The sequence below is a fragment of the Hemicordylus capensis genome, chromosome 4 (assembly GCF_027244095.1).
Source record: "Hemicordylus capensis ecotype Gifberg chromosome 4, rHemCap1.1.pri, whole genome shotgun sequence".
Taxonomy (NCBI): Eukaryota; Metazoa; Chordata; class Lepidosauria; order Squamata; family Cordylidae; genus Hemicordylus; species Hemicordylus capensis.
This window is the reverse complement of record NC_069660.1, coordinates 163944974-163957747: the sequence shown is the minus strand read 5'-3', so window position 1 is coordinate 163957747 and position 12774 is coordinate 163944974. Positions and strand designations below refer to the sequence as shown.

The 12774-nt window shown below is 44.0% G+C and overlaps 1 protein-coding gene across 6 annotated transcripts in view; it reads left to right on the top strand.

The window, feature by feature from the left end:
* The window catches only part of PBX1 (PBX homeobox 1), a 298544-nt gene that overhangs the window by 6528 nt on the left and 279242 nt on the right, over positions 1-12774 (top strand). The window lies entirely within an intron of this gene.

The following is a 12774-nucleotide window of genomic DNA, read 5'->3' as shown; positions in this document are numbered from 1 at the left end:
GTATTAGAAGAACAGGCTGCACGTGGACTGTAGATAGTAAGTTACCCACTCTTGTGCCACCCTGATGACCTGAGTGAGGGAAGGAATACAAATATATCCATATTTTGTTTTGTTTCCCCCCTTAATGCTTCTAGGTGTGTTGTGAGTTGACAGATCTTTACGAAGCAAACAGATTTCCTCCCACATATATGCATACACATACCTATTTCCAAAGCAGTGATAGTTAAGGTAGAAGGTGGGATTTGACTTCTTTAGCACAAGAGTATGAAGGGATACACCTATGGGAGGGTTGCCTTTGGGACTCTGGTCTCATTGGAAATATTCCAGATCCACATTTTATTTATATGCTGAAAATACATTTTTCTCAAGGAAGCAAAAATGTGCAAGATACATTCTACTCAAATTGCTAAAGCATGCCTGCTTTCAACTTTCCGTGTTCTGACCATTGAGTGCAAATATCTGGAAAATTGGTACATTTTAATATTTAAGTTTTTGATTACAAAAATGATTTAACAATATATTTATGTTTGTTGCTGTTCTGCATGGAATCACAATGTTCTCTTAGGTGTATCCATTATAACATTTCTGGTTATGGGTCACCCTTTTTTGTAGTTCTTTAAATCTAAACTGTCAAGTTAAACAGGTGAATGTCGTGATTGGAAGACATTCTGTAAGCGGCTGATGCTTTCTGATCAAAAAGGAACATATAATTCAACAGAGGAGAATATTATAGCTGAATCCATCAGAAACTTCTTCCAACAAGATCAAAAGGGGAATGTATTATACTGCTAGATCAAAATCTTATTCTTTTGAAATGGGGTGTGTGTGTGTGTGTGTGTGTGTGTGTGTGTGTGTTCATCTCTTCCCACCCATGGTGTTCCAGTGATTTGAAATGGGCACTCACTTTTCCACTATTTGACTTAAGCGACTGCAGAGCCTGCTGGAGACTTTACCACCATCCCTCGCAACATTACGGCTAATATTTCACAGCGTTAACATTGCCGGAACAAACTCAAAGTGTCTATAAAGTTGTTAGAAAAAGAGGCCGTCTTTCCTGGCCAAAGAGTTCCCCCTTGTCTGCTGATGTTTCAATTTATTTTAAAGGATTTATGGCTACTTTTTATTTACGTTTCAGTGCTGGAAGACCATTGATCTCTCTTTGATATATGATACTGTGTTTGAAAAGTACAAAATCTGAACACACTTATTTTTTTTAAAAAAGCAATAAAAGGCAAGATTTAATTTTGATGTAATTAGAGGGGAGAAAATCTTGCTTACAAGACCATGTATTTCATACCTCCATCTTGTTTGTCTGGATTGAACATGTACTTTTGCGGGGGTGGGGGGAGAGAAGTGTTGCTTAATGAAGACCTGGAGTATGAAGCTGACTTGCAGTGATTAATTGGCTATTTTAAATATTTTATTTACTTAATAAGACAAAATAAATGTGATAGATTTCAGTTACTAGAATTTTAACTCAGAAGTTGCTCTGAACGTGATGTGTGCGTGTGTGATGATGATGATTTAAAGAGAACTACCCTTGTCTACATGATCAGAATTTCTAAATAGGAATGGAATGCAAAACAGGAAGAGAGGTGTTCTCCAGTGGTAGACAGGAAAATATCTGTTGTTAAAGTGCAGCAGTCTGTCTTCCAGCAGGAGCCCTTTTTCTCCTTCCTTTGGAAAAGAGAGAAAACAGCCCAAACCAAGATCAAATTTAAAGTTTTGAATCTTGAGGCTCTGAGTTTGGGTTTAGTGTTTAGGAGCTCTAAGATAACACTTGGTTTAAAAAAAAAAAATCCTGATTGTATCTACAAATCTGTTCTTTATTTGTCACCAGAATCAAAATATACTTAAATTAAAGCTACTCACTTCTGTCCTGGTTTGAACATATTAATTCAATTCAATTCAAGTAAGGCATGTTTAGCATTAAGGTTTCATTGATATTTTCATGTTCTATGTGGTCGCTAAGAGTCGACACCGACTTGATGGCACTTAATCATTTTCCACCCACCTTTATATCTGCTACAAAGTTAAATCAGATCATTGGAGAGACAGGGGGTTTTCTATTCTTTCTTCTTCTTTAATACCATCGTTTGTTCATCTTTCTCTTTATTTAGGTATCTTACACTGGTGTTTACTTCTGACAACTCACTTGTTGTTTCTGCCTGCCAGCTTTTAAAAATGTAAAAAATAAATGTTAGGGGTTTAAATGTTTTGTTACAGGTCTAGAAAGATGTGTAGGGAACCAAGTGCTTCCCAGGTGTGCTCTCTCTGTTTCTGATGTGTAACATTTTTTCTGCAGCTCTCTGGGCTCTCTTGATGGCATTTATGTTCCATTTAAAATGACTTGACCTCTGCTAAAGCCAAGCATCAGCATCTCATTGTGCTTTAATACGAGTTGTGGAACGAAGACTATTAGCAAGAAGGGCTTACACTGGGGTAGACTGAAAAAATAGTTAAACCTGCAGTACTATGCACACTTACTAGAAGTAAGTCCCATTGAACACAGTAGAGCTTACTTCTGAGTTAACATGCATAGAATTACAGTATGGGTTTTTTTGTTCTAGGAGCTGTACAAATGCATAAGAGAGAACTGTGTGTGTGGTCCAATGATATTTAACATTTGAGTATAGCTTGTTTTAAAAAGAAGGAAAGGTAATGTGCCCAAGCTAAAGATTCACTGTCCTATGATTAAACATTTAGAATGGGACATGGTTGCTACCACAATAGTGCAGTGCAGCATTCAAAACAGTGAAGTTATGCTGGTTTGCCAAGAAATATTCTGAGGCAAACGTTTGGAATCAGAGTGCCTGCTCTTTCTGCAGTTCCAGGCCTGGTTTTTCCTCAGGACTGCAAACTTTGCCAGGTAGAACGTGATTATATTAGTCCAGGTTGGCTTTACCATGAAGTGAAGAGAAATGGTTTCCTTGGACAGCACATTCCAACTCTCCTGTCTGTAAGCTTCATATCTGTTTGCTATTAAAAATGCACAGAAGAGGAGTATCATTTTGACTGCTTGCGCAAAAATGTCCAGCACTGAAATTAGTTAACACAGAAACTAAGTGGGTAAAGATGAGAGAGGACAGATTCAACGCATATGAAAATGGGAATTGCTAGACATATCTGATGAAACTGGAAACTCTGAAATCAAGGAATGCAGGAGTGAGAGGCAGATTCTGAATGAGGGCAACCCTATCTGCATAGTGAAAGTGCAACTTCCAATATGCTGGCTGTGAAGGGATGGTGCAGTGACTTCACTGAGAGCACAACTTGCAGGTCTTCATGTTACCAGGCCACAAAGTGGCAGTGGGGACAGTAAATGTGAGCTGAGTTGTAACTTGTCCTTGCAAGACAGCAAAAAGAAAAAAGAAAAAAAAAGGCAATTGCTTCACAAACACATCTCAAGGCCAGATACGCTCAACCCACATTCTTATCTATTCTGTTTGGTAATGTGAATCAGTGCTGAGATGGGTGGCGGAGTCTTTCTTTGTGGAGTTGGGCTTCTCTTCTTTCTCTCCCTGTGAAGTGTGCTTAGGATCAGGAGATCCAGTTGCTGTATCTGGAGTTAACCTCTTGAGAGATAGAGGAGGGGTAAGTTAGCAGCCTTCCTGCCTTTAGGGTACCACAGCAAAGATACTGAAGACAGGCACTCTGCACACTTGTTCTTTGTTCAGATGTGTTTGTTCTGCTTATGCCATTGACTCCAAAGAGCCAAGGAGAAGATACTGGGGAGGAAAGAGGCTCTCTCTCCCCGGTCCTGATGCTGAGTACATTTGAAAGGAACAACGGCAGTTGAAGAATTCTTACCTTGGCTAACCCTTGCTGCCTCTCATTACTTGGTTTTGTACAGACATTGAATCAATGAGATCCGACTTCTTGTCTAAATAGCAGCAACCTCAATGTGATAAGAGCCTTCCATTTGAACAGTAGCCGTCTCTTGATCTCCTTTTCAGGCTTGGCTAGTTTGATGCTTTGCTAGATATTGGGTGGGGTTGTTATGGTGTGTATGTGGGGGTGGGGGGTTGAAATGTGTGGCAGAAAAAGCTAAGAAGTGTATGTCAGGCCCTATGGGGTGGTGGTGGTTATTTTTTAATCCTTTGTGGGGGGCAGTTAACCCAATGTTGTTGACGGGTTAACATTTTATATCTGTATATCAAGACCTCTCATAATGATCCCCTTGAATCTCTCCTCTGCCCCCGCAAGTATCATGGGTTTTGAGCTCAAGGGAAGTCTTGGTATACTCTTCAGCCTTCTTTCTTTGTGGTCATCACTGGCGTCTTCCTCCCCTGCATGTGTTCCAAAGAGCTAGGTGGAAGGACTTTTGTTTCAGAGGGTGCTTTTCTAGAAGGCAGAAACAGGGTGAGTCTTTGCCACTGCTTCTGCACTCTTCTTCCCCAGATCTCTGTAATTCTCTAGGAACAAAGTGCTCGCTGTGGGGGAGGTGGTTAGTGGATTTGTAGATCCCTGGTTAAATCCTTGCAGGATTAGGCCAAAGTCTGAGCTTACTTACTGTCCAATTGACAGGCCTGGATTTTGCCCAAGAAAGCAGTTTCTTGGAAGGAACCATGTCATTGGCCATAGCCACACAGTTCCTTGAATGGTATGAGATTGCACTATTGGGGGGTATGGGAGGCTCCTAGTATTAATCAGTCTTCTGTGGCTGCAGAAGTCATTGCTGGAGGGGAGAAATTGCTGGTCTGAATCTCTTGTACAGTAACTGGTCTGGAGGAGGGCTGTGGAGGTCATGCTTCTTCTAAAGGTTATCTGTACCAGGGTAAGGTATCCATTCATGCTTTGAAGTGCACGGGGGAGCTCATGCTGCCTCTTAAAAATATCAGATTAAATAATTTGGAATAATTTCCATCTCCTGATTTACTACTTACAATCACTATTGCAGATGAAAATGTTGATTCTACCCATAAACATGAATTGAAAGAAACATCTTCAAATTTTCTTGCCGTACCATTTTAAAGCCCCTTCCAACTGTGCATACAAGAGGGTGATTAAAATGTGTGCATGTTTTTAACTTTTCTAGCTGTTTGGCCCACTGCATCCCTAGGACTTGGGGAGCAAGCTATAATGTAAAAATGGCATGCATGTAGATAAAATCTTAAGACCCCTTATTTATTACATTTATATCTTGTCTTTCCTCCATTGAGCTTCCAGGTGGTCAATTATTCAGCCACTGACCAGACCCTGACTTGCTTGGCTTCAGCAGGGCAGCTGTGTGTATGATGTGCCCATTTATCCATGTTCTCTTATAGGCCCACTGCTTTATACTTCACAACAGAAACAGGTCTTGTCAAAATTCTGGCAGAGTTAGGCCAAGATGTTTTGGTTCTTCAGGTGGAAAATCCAAGTGGTATCCCTCGCCTACACAAGGAGTAATCCACTGGGGAATTCTGCTGTGCAGGCCGCACAGAAATGAATGTTGCACAAGAATGTCCTGGTGAACCATGCACTTAATTAAAATGATAGGTGCATTTGCCAGACATCCCTTAAACCTAAGGGGCCTGAGGGTGGAACAACATGTAACATGCAAACACATGGAGTTTGGAGTCGAGAAGTGGGAGGGTGATGTGGTGCTTAACCCGTTCCTTACTTGCTGCTTTTCTGCTGCAACTTCTCCCCCACACCAGCTGCTTCCCCTGATTGTCCCTGTGCCCTTGGTTGGAGATGACTGCAACGTTTAATAGGTTTGGATCTCTGTGGCTGGGACAGAGAGCCGGAGTTTAAAAGTGGCAGGTGGGAGGAGGGCTGAACACCCCCTCCCTAGTGAAAGTGGCTGCCAGGATTCTGTTACATGGATTTCTTTATTACATGTACTTCTTCCACCCCAAATCTTTCACTACTTTTGGACCAGTGACCTGACTGGACAGAGAGCCAAGAATCAGCTTAGCTTTAATTCCAGGTATCCTGGCGGGAAGCTGGAAGCTTTTGTGCCTGGGTCACCACAATTCTTGCCTCATCCCTTTAGACCTATTCGGTTCTGCAACCCTCACCTGTTGACTGTCACCATCTCTTCCCTGGGGTCTGGTCCTAGATTTTTTCTTTATTCTGATTTCTATAGGAGAGCTCAAATGGTAATTTCTGGGACATGACTATGAAGAAGGTCCTTGAACTTTTGGGTTAGTTGAGCCAGCACATTGAATTATACAATTTTAACTGAATTTACAAAGTAATAAATAATCAGGAAATAAACTCCAAAGATGCACATCAGTTCCCCAATGGAGAGAGAAAAAATGCTTCCATTGTCTCACTGCCTCTATGGCTCCTAATTCCTCTCCCCACCCATTACTGGTCTCACAACTGAAAGCTTTAATTTATTCAGCATACAATCTCTTTACTCCACTGCTTTCTGTAATTTATACCTTATACTGCCTGCTGTCTCGAATTATTTAACTCCGTAAGGCATTTAGTGAGAGACTGGGTACAAAATCGCTATGCAGAATAAGGCTTGGTTAGACAGTTTGCCTTTCACATTATTAGCCAGATTTTAAAATATGGCCCTAATCAGATACTCCCAAAGGAATGGACGACAAGAAGAATTGCACACCGAGGGCCAGTTTGCACAGTTATTTGCTTCTCCACGCGAGCAGCCTGTTTCCAGACACACATGTGCCAGTGATCACATCGAAAAACAGACACATGAACCAGGCTGCACATAGTTTCTCATGGCCGGATCACATCCCATGACTAGGGCAGTTGCAAAGCATGCTGCAACATTGTTGCGGGACAGCACAGTTCACACCCCTTTCCCCCATGTAATCATGGGTGTGTATACCACACTGGGCTGTGCCTGCTCTTACAGATGAGAAAGTAACAGAATGAGCCAGCCCTGAGGTACTGGAATCCTTGGCAAAGTTTCCAGTTAGTCATCTATCTGCAGCCACTAGAAGCAGCATGGAGAAGACAGTAACAGGTGGCCTGGTCATGAGGCAGGGTGGCATGGCCATCTCCAGTGGTGGAACTGGGTGCCATTAGGAACAGTGGAGGGGGAGGCAGACCACTGTGGAGCACTATCCACTGGGAATTTTTCCTGCATATACCCAGTTGAAATGAAAACAGGAGCTACAGTTGGGTTTATTTCAACATGCTGGTTTGGCCAAATAACAGAGATAGTTACATAGGAACATAGGAAACTGCCATATACTGAGTGAGACCATTGGTCTATCTAGCTCAGTATTGTCTTCACAGACTGGCAGTGGCTTCTCCAAGGTTGCAGGCAGGAATCTCTCTCAGCCCTATTTTGGAGAAGCCAGTGAGGGAACTTGAAACCTTCTGCTCTTCCCAGAGTGGTTCCATCCCCTGAGGGGAAGATCTTGCAGTTGGGAAATTTGAATTGATGAGAGTGATGCCAAGTGGGAGCATAGTAGGATGGGGGCATGTATTGGGAAACCATTTCCCCAAGGACAATATTTGCATTTTCACCTTTGTTTTGGGCTAGTAAAAGTAAGAAAACTTTAAAAAGAGAATAAACATGGTGGAGCTGTTCACACAACCTACTGGGGATGGGTGGGGGGAGGGATTCCCAAACTTTACCTTCCCCGATTGTTTGTTCCTTGGTGGGATTGTTTGGTGCTTGGTGGGAGAATACTCCATGCTCCATACTGTTAGCCCTACTTTGTGCAGTGTGGAGCAGGGCGGATTGCTCTGAGGCCAGGACTCGTGGTCACGTCCTCCAGGTATCCCACAGTGCACCGAGTGCTGTGCACTAGGGGATTCCCCCAGGAGATGAGGCACCCATCTTTGTGTCAGCACAAGCTGCAAGCTGCTCGCACTGACACACAATCCCTGGAGCCGGGTTAAGGGTTCATTTGCACCCCTAACCTTGGATAACAGCCAGGCTATGGTGCTGGGTTTAGCGCTGCAGCACCGCCAAGATCCACATGGATCGCAGCAGTTCTCATGGGAACAGCATCGGGGTGTGTGTTTGTACACATGAGGGAGGGAGGGAGGGAGGGGGGAGGAGAGCGAGAGAGAGATGCTGCTCTCTAGTCCTTTATTGGGATAGGGAGGGATGGTTGCAAATACCTGTTCTTCTCAGGACAGAGTCAGATCCAGCCTTGAAGTTGACATTTGGCTTCTGCTAATTTCTTGCCTTCCCTCTCTATTTGTTTTCCTTCTGTGAGTTTTTGAGCAAATATCCCTTTCCTGAGGCACCCCGGGAGGATTAGGAATGGGTGTATCTACCAAAGCTGTCTTCTCCCAGCCCTCCCAAGCTGCCACTTGCTATTTGCAGAGCCTCTTTTCTGATGTTGCTCTGCATTTCCCGAGGTGGCTGGAATTTGCTTTCTGCCTGTTTGGGCCATTCTCTAACATTTGCTCACCTGGAGTGTCTTAAGCTTTGCACACAGGACAACACCGTGGAGCCCCACAGCATTCCGCTACCTCCTCAGCTTGGCGTTGTTATGCAAGGAGGAGCAAACAGATCTCCCTGTGTGAGTGGAGGCCCATGGAGACTGCAGAAGCTCCTTCCTGCCCGAAAAGCTTTCAAGAAAGGTTTGAACAGGCATCTACTGGAGATGAACTGGGTGAAGTGTATTCTGTCTCCAGGCGGAAAATTGTCTAGATTATCCATTTGGCCTTTTCCTCTTGGATCCTGTGGTGCTCATGACAACAGGGGGCGTTGATAATGTGTGAGTGAGGAGCAAAGGGAATTTATTCTGAGCTTAGCATGGATTGGTTTTGGATACCTAGTAGCAGGGCTTTTGACTTTTGAGACCTGGTAGCGTTTTCTTATTCTGAGCAGGCATTGGGCCAATGGTATCATCACTTTACTTATTTTGCATCTCCAGCACATCATGGCAGCTTACTGTGCTCCCAGTTGGATTCTGTAAGTTAGTGCATAACTGGGGCTATTGAAGAGTCTCTAGAAAAGCAGTTACTTCTTCCCCTGGGCTCTCACAATGCTCAAATCGGCCACCAGACTATCCAGGCCACTGAGGAACCTGTGTGGTCTGAAGTACTATAGCCAGGTCTGCTGCAGCAATCACATAGAGTGAAGCCACCTGCACACGTGATCCTCCAAGCCAGAGTCTTCAGTTTCTGAGCCAGGCTGAACTGTACATGTAGGCAAGTTTAAATACTGTAAGCCAACTGTCTATGGTGGCTGATTTCTATGGGGAAAGAGGCTAGCCAACATGAAGTGCCATACATGTTTTAACTGTAGTTCTCCACTAAGAATGCACAATGAAACACTAAGCCAAAAAGCTTTAAAAAAATAAAAAATAAAATTGTATTAGAATGTCCCCCTACAAAATACAGTGACAGGTAGGTATCATTTTATGGAATAACGACGACACATATAACATCAATTCCCCCTGTATTGTTCAATTAACCAGTTTTGAACATACAGAGTAGAATCAGCCGGTTTCTACAGAAGAACATTCACTTTCACCAAGAGTAAATGTAGTTTAGATCATTAGGGTCATGCATTGGGTTCACTGTTCCCTCTAACGCATGTCCATGTGCGCGAGCTCACAAGTTTTTGGATGCCACTCAGTTCAATTTAGATCCCACTCAGGTTGAATCAGGAAGGCCCCATTCTGAATGCACATGTGCACACACTGCCTTGATACTGCCACCCAGAACAAAACTCATTCCTCACAGAGATGAAAAAAAATTAGAGGGACTGCTGATTGGGTCCTTACCCTCTTCTATATATTTCCAGAAGGGCTCCCACCTGGCATAGTATAGTGCAGCCGAGCAGCTTTCTGAACTGGCCAAAACACATTTGCGACATTGTGTGTTTCTTGCTGTATACAAAAAACATTGCTTATTCAGTCAGAAGAGGGCCTCTTTTTTGCCCCTTTTCAGCCCCTTTCCCCTCCTCTCACATGCACACGCGCGCGCACACACACACACACACACACACGGTGAATCTAAGGTGCTCAGATCAGATTTCAGTTCTGAATTTGCAGCATTAACTGATATCTTTTGCATATTTCCAACATCTGAGTTTGAAATTATCTTTTGGAACAGGAACATTTGGAGATTCTGGCTCTGAATCTCCCTCCTGTGAAGGCTAGGCTAGTGGCAGGGAGCAGGGTGTCTTCTGTGGAATGTGATCACGACCTGCTGCCAATTCTGAATACGGTCCTTGAGTGTCTGCCATCCAGGAAGCTGCCTGCATATCCAGAACAAAGCCTGCTGGTGTTATGTGAGAGGGAGATGTTCTCTGCCTTATCTTGAACCTACTGGTGATTTCCCAGACTCTTCTGGAGGAGGGAGATTCCAGACTGTTAAAAATCATATCGCCTTTCCTTGCTTCTCAGATTGAAAATGGTGACTCCTCACCACCTACCCGTCCACTTGAGCTGTGGGAGGAGGGATGGGAAATGGGGGGGGGACAACACAACCCCCCCCAATGAGAACCATATAAAGACAAAGAGAATCTGGCTGTAGGAAGAGAGCTAGACAACTTTTTTGTTGGACAGAGGGAATTTGCGCTGGGAGTCTGGCTCATGGATTTAATTGGGCGTCTTCTCAGATTTCACACAATAACAGATAGACAACCTTCCTTTATCACAGATTTTGGCCTCCTCCCCTCCCCTCACCCATTGCTTCCTGCTGCCTTTTTCTTTACTGTTTTCAAAACTTCCCAGCATTCAAGAGCAACAACCTACCTTCCCAGAATTGCCTGCCATACGACTGGGTTTACTGTCCTCTCCCCTCCCCTCCATGTTGACCTTATAGGCCTTTCCCTTTCATTCCTGTTTGGTTGCTGCTGCAAGCAAAACTCTTTTCTTGCTCCTTAGTGTTCGCAAGGAAATACCTACAGTAGCTTTCCCCTTCTTTCTTTTTCAGGTTTGCAGAAGAAATGTTGCTTGTGGCTGGCTTAAATATGGGATTATGTTATTTTAGTAAATAACATAACATAACATATAACATATAGGCTGTCTGGAGATTACAGATGTAAAAAAAATGCAAAAAGAAAAAAAGTGATTTTCTTTTGAGATCAAATTCTGTCGGCAGTGGTGGATTAACGGAGAGGCAGAGTAGGCATTTGCCTATGGTGGCAAAATTTGAGGAGCAGCAAATTTCGCCCCTCAAATTTTGCCGCTCTCTCTGTGGGCAGCAGCTGCGGCAGCAAGGGTGGAGTGGGCAATGCAGTGGAGTTCAAAAGGCAAGCCTTTTCTGTTTAAGGTAAATGGGCGGCAAAAGCCTTTTTGCCTATGGGTGGCAAAAAGCTTAATCTGCCCCTGTCTGTTGGTGTAAGAAAATGCTAGCTTGGGTAAGGCTGCTCATGTGCACTGCTGGGATCTGCATAGATCCAGGCGCTGCCCGCCCACCTGACTAGAGGTACACCTAGTAATTTTGGAGCCTGGCCCTTAAGGCCTTTGGAGCCCCCCCCCCCGCCCATTGCAAGTCAAGCATCATCCCCCTACACACGCATACAGTATTTTTAACACATGGTTTCTTAAGGGCACAAACAGCAACTGTACTCACAAGAATGCAAGAATATAAAACAGGTATATTTATGCAATATGCATTAGCAGAAACATTTCAACACACAGCGGCACAGTGACCACACCACCCAGGGCAGACTAAAGAGGATTTGGGGCCCCCCCAGGGGGTGTGGATGCCCTGGACCTCCGCCCAGAAGTCCAGGAGTAAGAGCACCTCTGTGCCTGACCCCACTTTGGAGCCCGGCCTTTAGCTGACGTTAAGGGCCTGAGCGCGGTCTTAACCCTGGCATTGGGATCTTATATGTGCTTTGGCTGCTTGCAGCCCGAGCACACACAGAGATGGGCACCTAGAGTTCCCATCTCATGGGGGTATCCCCCAATGCACTGCACTTGTCCCATGGTGCATTGTGGGATATGTGGAGGGCAGAACGCACCACTCTGGCCTCCAGAGATCCGTGCTGGATGCAGCAGTGCAGATAATGTGGAAGCATGGTCTATGCTTCCCATCACCTTCGCGGGATTGTCTGGGGGGTGAAGGTATGTTTTGCGTGGCCTTCCCCCTGCCCTCACTCACTCCATGCCTCCTGGTCATGTGAATACCCTTTTCATGTTATAAAGGAAGATCTCTTCCTTTGAAAGAAGAAAAAAGCAGCGTGGTGTAGTGGTTAGAGTGCTGGACTAGGACCAGGGAGACCCGAATTCAAATCCCCATTCAGCCATGATACTGGCTGGGTGACTCTGGGCCAGTCACTTCTCTCTCAGCCTAACCTACTTCACAGGGTTGTTGTGAGGAGAAATGCAAGTATGTAGTACACTGCTCTGGGCTCCTTGGAGGAAGAGCGGTATATAAAATATTAATAATAATAATAATAAATTCTGCGATGATATCTATAACAATTGACAAATTCTGGCATCCCAGGTCCTTGGGAAGGACTCGATGTCTGGATAAAACAAACCAGTCAATAACACCTGACTGTGTAAACAAGAAATAATAAATAAACTATGTATGCTATTCAACATTTCACAAATGAAATTAGAAACTTTCTTGTGCATAAGTGGATGGGACTCAGAGCAATGTCTGCAATAATTGAATTGAATCAAAACCCAGACTCAAGCTAAGTCGGATGGACCATTGGACCATGTTGCTTAGTACTGTCTACATTGCAAGGCTACAACTTTCTTGCACAGCCCTGATTCAATTTTGACTCTCCTTAGAGTAGTAAACCCCATTGAATTCAGTGAGAATTTGGGGGAGAAGGGACATTTTATTTTCCTTCTGCAAATTCCTGGTCTCTGTCTTGACTTCTGAGAAAATGGCAGACTCTTATTCGGCCATTTTAAAGCAGAGTGAGATGCTACT